Genomic DNA, 6,475 nt, shown 5'->3' with positions numbered 1-6,475 from the left:
ATTTGAAGGATTGTTTTCTGGAGTCTAAGGTGTGTTGAGCAACATACCAAAGCAATTCATGAAGAATGTATTGTCGAAGGCTTTCATGGCTGGAATCACTGGGTTGTTGTAGGTTTTTTCGGCCTATGTGGCCATGGACACAGCATATTATTTGAGAACACAGAAATGCTGGACCACTCTAACAACCACCATGTCAGACTACACAGAGAAGCCATTGAAATCCAAAAGCATGTGGACAATTTCAACAGAAAGGAGGAAACCATGAAAACGAACAAAATCTGGCTACCAGTATTAAAAAACTCTAAAATTAAAACAGCAAAACAGCAGAGGGAAAACAATCAGGGACATCTAATCACCTCTCAACAAAAGATTGCTCCAGGCACTGTCAGGGCATCAAATGCTAATCAAGGTGGTCAGTTGAAACATTCACACCTCACTCCAGCAGACAAGAGTCCTTTGCCCCACCCTGGTCTTTCCACAGATATATAAACCCATTTTCCTAGTTCCAACAGACTTCACTACCTCTGAGGATGCTTGCCATAAATGCAGGCAAAACATCAGGAGAGAATGCCTCTAGAACATGGCCATATAGCCTGAAAAAACCTACAACAACCAATTTCATGAAGGAATGTTACAAGACAAGGGCAAATGTGGGCTTGCTATATGTCTCAATGGAGCCATGTGTCATCATTCATGTATTAAATAATCTGGGGTCCAGTTTTCAGTAACAGTTCCTTCGTGTCAGTAAAAATAAACTTTCCTAAGCAATTCTTTGTTATTCTGAGAAACAAAAACATACCTAAACTATACACTCTTCCCCGAAAAGAGAAGTAAAATGAGGGAAAAACCTATTGCAAACTGGATGGTACTTTAATTAGCTCTAAGAATGAAAAAAAAGATGTGTCATCACAAACAGAATTCACAGTGACTTAGAGGATTTTTGTCATTGTTATCTAGCCCAAAACTCTTAAAGTAATAAAACAATTGAAATATTCTAGCTTCACCTGTTACAAGTAACAAGTGGTATAAAAAATATCAAACCATCTTAAAGTCTTTTGAGAGTGATATACCCAAATTTCCAAGATTTTCTTAATCAGAGATATTCACACTATGCTGTGAAAGAGTTGCTTTTCCATTTTTAATCCTATGGTTATCTCCTGTAGAATTCTTGGGTTTGTAGTTGAATGAGGTCCAGGAGCTCTATGGCTGAGACTATTAAAGGCCCCTCCTTTAACAACAAACCCCAGAACTCCGCCACAGCATTTAAAGTGAGATAGCAACTCTTTCACAGTGTAGTGTGATAATCTCCCATAGTTCTTGGATTTGGTGCTTTAGGAAGAAATTGAAGTCGTGGTTCTGGGACCAGGCTTTTGGATAACAGACATAGATAGCACTTTGGACATAGAATTGGATATGGAATTGACTGGAATGATGTTACGGGTATTAATACTGTTTTTACTGTTTTACTTATTGTTTTAATTGTTATTATACTGCTATGTTATGTAGTGGCATCAAATTGCTGCCAAATGTAAACCATCCTGAGTCCCCCATTCGGGCGTTGAGAAGGAACGGGATAGAAATGCCATAAATAAATAAATAAATAAATAAAATGTTCTGTAAGCATTCTCTCCTGACGTTTTCCCCACATCTACGGCAGGCATGCATAGATGTTTAGGGGTCTGTTGGACCCTGGACACCCTGGACATTCCACGGATATATAAACCCCACTTGACTAATTTCCAACAAACCTCACAACTTCTGAGGATGCCTACCATAGATGTGGGAAAAACATCAGGAGAGAATGCTTCTGGAACATGGCCATATAGCCAGGAAAACTCACAGCAACCCAGTGATTCTGGCCATGACAACACAGAAAAGGTTTTGATGTAGATTAACCTCTCTAGTGACAATTATTTATTTGTTTGTTTGTTTACAATATTTATATACCACCTTTCTCACCCCTGGGGGGACTCAAAGCGGTTGGAAAATTACCCACAACATTTGTTACAAAAACATCTAAACAAAAGAAATCTTGATATATAAAACTAGATTACAACAACTAACAGAACTATATCTAAAACAATCATCCCGGCCTACATAAAACCACACTATTAAACACATACTAAACATACAAGAACTAGTCTACAAGCCTCATACTCGTCGCCTGTTTTTACTTCTTATTTTCTGTTCCCTTAAAATGTCACCTATATACCTACTCTTCCACTTTTAATAACACTCTTCTAAATCAAAAAACCAATAGTAGACATTTGTCCTTATCTTTGCTGTAGGAAAATGATAATCAAGTCCCAATCTTTCTTAAAATTAGTCAGGGATTTCTACTTGATCAACATCATCAGTTTGTCTATCTCAGTGGTTCTCAACCTGTGGATCCCCAGATGTTTTGGCCTTCAACTCCCAGAAATCCTAACAGCTGGTAAACTAGCTGGGATTTCTGGGAGTTGTAGGCCAAAACACTTGGGGACCCACAGGTTGAGAACCACTGGTCTATCTCTTCTAATTCATACGTCTTCACCAGTCATTCTTCTTCTTTTGGGGTAGCTGATTGTTTCCATTTCTGGGCATAGATGATTCTTGGTGCAGTAATCATGTATTAGTTCTCCATGTTTCCATGCTAGTTTCCATGCATGTTTCCATGCTTGTTCAGAATTCCCTACTAGTAAAACTGTGGTTTCATCATGATTTTAACCTTAACAATTTCTTATATTGTATATATTGAAGTCCAGTATTTCTGGGCCTTTTTACAAGACCATCACATAGGGGAAAATGCCTCATCATGTTCCTTGCATTTCCAACATTTATATGAACTGTCTTTAGCCATTTTAGAAAGCCTCTCTGTTGTCATACACCATCACACTATGAGGATCAAAGCATGAGGATAAGCATTTTAATCTATATAAATAAAAATGTAATGTTCGTTAGTGGGATTAACATAACTCAAAATGTAATGTTCGTTTGTGGGATTAACATAACTCAAAATGTAATGTTCATTTGTGGGATTAACATAACTCAAAAACCGCTGGACGAATTGCTGCCAAATGTGGCCACAAGACACCTACTAACCCAAGGAGCGACCATCACTCAAAAAATTGATTTTGTCATTTGGGAGTTGTAGTTGCTGGGATTTATAGTTGACCTACAATCAAAGAGCATTCTGAACTCCACCAGTGATGGAATTGAACCAAATGTGGTACACAGGACTCCCATGACCAACAGAAAACGCTAGAAGGGTTTGGTGGGCATTGACCTTGAGTTGTAGTTCACCTACATCCAGAGAGCACTGTGGACTCAAACAATGATGGATCTGGACCAAACTTGGCACGAATATTCCATATGCCCAAATATGAACACAGATGGAGTTTGGGGGGAATAGACCTTGACATTTGGGGGTTGTAGTTGCTGGGATTTATAGTTCCCCTACAATCAAAGAGCATTCTGAACCCCACCAACGACAGAATTGGGGCAAACTTCCCCCATGACCAACAGAAAACTTCCCCCATGACCAACTCCCTTCACCAGGGCAAGAAAACATAACCAAAGCCCTCCTGACAAAGAACCATCCAGCCATAGATATAGATAGATATGATTCACACAAACACAGATATAGTATCCTAGATTTGAAAGGGACCCCTAAAGTAGGACAATTATAAGTTGCCTGTTTCAGAGTAGGCAAACCAGACAATCTCCACATCAACACTAACAAAGAAACAGCAAGAAATACTGTTTACCTACAAGCATAAAGACATTACATATATTAGAATCCAACACCTTCACATTATTTTCCAGATCACCAAACTGGGCCACAGCAACGCGTGGCAGGGGATGGCTAGTCTTATATGAAATAAATAAACATACAATCTTACAATGAAAGAAGACATTGGATGATGGTATCATGGGGTATAGCACATGACATGCTGGGAAATCCCAAATAAAATAAACAAACATGCAATGTTATAGTGAAAGAAGACGTTGGATGATGATAATCATGGGGAATAGCACATGACATTCTGGAAAATCCCAGATGTCCAAATAGGTCCCCCATTAAAGCTAGATTCACTCCCTGGGCTTGAGGTTTTCCACTCCTGGTTTCATATGAATCAGTTCCAGGAGGGAATGCATAGATGGTGTAGATGTTGTTCTCAACCTAATTTCATTCACCCATCAGCACTTTGGATCTCAAGAATATGCAAGCCCTTCATTGTTCTCTGTGTGATTGCTCTTGGTTGCTAGGCTTCACAAATAAAGAAGCATATAGTAAATCAATAGCATGTGCACAAGACTTAAAGCTAAAGTACCTGGAAGCTTTTTTATAATAATAAATAAAAATGCTAGGGTTAAACTGCTAGCTGCAAGAAATCCGCTGACTGGAGGGTTAGCAGTTCAAAGATGCGAGTCGGGGTGAGCTCCCAGCTGTCAGCCCTAGCTTGAAAACATGTAATACAAGTAGATCAATAGGTACTGCCTCGGTGGGAAGGCAAAAGGGTGCCCCGTACAGACATGTTGGCAACACGATTAGAGAAGTCTATGGACAACAGACTCTTTGGCTGCAAATCAATAGCATGTGCACAAGACTTAAAGCTAAAGTACCTGGAAGCTTTTTAATAATAATAAATAAAAATGCTAGGGTTAAACTGCTAGCTGCAAGAAATCAGCTGACAACGAGACTTGAATTATACCATTGGTTGTTGATTCTGATGCTTGATCTATATATTGTTATGATGTTGTTTTTATGTTGTTTTATACTAACGTTTTGTATTTTAAAATACATAACATGTGTATTTTAAAACATATGTTTTAAATTTGTTGACTGGGCTTGGCCCCATGTAAGCCCCCCCCCCCCCCGAGTCCCTTTGGGGAGATGGAGGAGGGGTATAAAAATAAAGTTATTATTATTATTATTATTATTATTATTATTATTAAAATGGAACAAAACCACCTCCCTGTGGCTGGAACTGAGTATTGCCTCCAGATGCCGGAAATGGAAGGGGAAGTTTTTTTCCTCTGTTTGTGTATTGTATGTCGTTGTTTACTGTGTAAAAAGGTATTGCATGTTTGCCTTATATATGTAAAACTGTAATCCGCTCTGAGTCCCTCCAGGGAGATAAAGCAGACTATAAATAAAGTGTATTATTATTATTATTATTATTATTATTATTATTATTTTATTTATATTCCACCCTCTCTCCCTGAAACAAGGTAAATCCAGCTCTAAGCTGCAGGTCAGCCACTGAGAAGTTTTCAGATCTTCAGCTTAAGCGATCCCTCGTTGACCAAGTAGGATAGTCTTCCAGGATCAGTATTCTGGTGGGTTCGTAGGTGACTGTGGAGCCCTATTCTTGATCTGCATCTTCTCCCACAGTGAAGGCATTGGTTTCCAGGTGGAAGGCAGTCTCAGTCAGGGTTGGCTTGACATGCCTTCCTCATGGCACGTTTCTCTCTTTCACCTTCTATTCACGCCTTTTCAAATTCTGCAGCACTGCTGGTCACAGCTTACTTCCAGCTGGAGTGCTCAAGGGCCAGGACTTCCCAGTTCTCAGTGTCTATGCCAAAGTTTTTAAGGTTGGCTTTGAACCCATCTTTAAATCTCTTTTCCTGTCCACCAACATTCCTTTTTCCATTCTTGAGTTCGGAGTAGAGCAACTGCTTTGGGAGATCGTGGTCGGGCATCCAGACAACGTGGCCAGTCCAGTGGAGTTGATGGTGGAGGTACATCACTTCAATGCTGGTGGTCTTTGCTTCTTCCAGCATGCTAACATTTGTCCACCTGTCTTCCCAAGAGATTTGCAGGATTTTCCAGAGGCAGCGCTGATGAAATCGTTCCAGGAGTTGCATGTGACGTCTGTAGACAGTTCACGTTTCGCAGGCATATAGCAGGGTTGAGAGGACAATAGCTTTATAAACGAGCACCTTGGTATCCCTACGGATGTCCCGGTCCTCAAACACTCTCTGTTTCATTTGGGAAAATGCTGCACTCGCACAGTTCAGGCAGTGTTGTATTTTAGTGTCGATGTTGACTTTGGTGGAGAGGTGGCTGCCAAGGTAGCGGAAATGGTCAACATTTTCTAATGTTACACCATTAAGCTGTATCTCTGGCATTCGAGAGGGGTTGGCTGGTGACTGCTGGAAGAGCACTTTGGTTTTCTCAATGTCCAATGACAGGCTGAGCTCCTTCTATGCTTCTGCGAAGGTGCTTAGAGTGGCTTGTAGCTCTTCTTCTGAATGCGCACAGACAACATTGTCATCAGCATACTGGAGTTCTATAACAGATGTTGTTTCAGATCTTATGATAATCAGGTGGGCATGAGAAGTCTCGGAAAGTGCATTTCAAAGAGGGCAAACTGATAGGGCTGGTGGATTCGTAACTTGATCTGAAACCTGAGGAAACGTGGAATGGTATATCAGCCCTAGAAGAAATAAGCAAAAACTCACATACACACTTTTTCTCTTGGACTAAGAA

Source organism: Anolis sagrei, chromosome 2 (assembly GCF_037176765.1).
Source record: "Anolis sagrei isolate rAnoSag1 chromosome 2, rAnoSag1.mat, whole genome shotgun sequence".
Lineage (NCBI taxonomy): Eukaryota > Metazoa > Chordata > Lepidosauria > Squamata > Dactyloidae > Anolis > Anolis sagrei.
The sequence above is the reverse complement of the archived record's forward strand: the minus strand, read 5'-3'. Positions refer to the sequence as shown.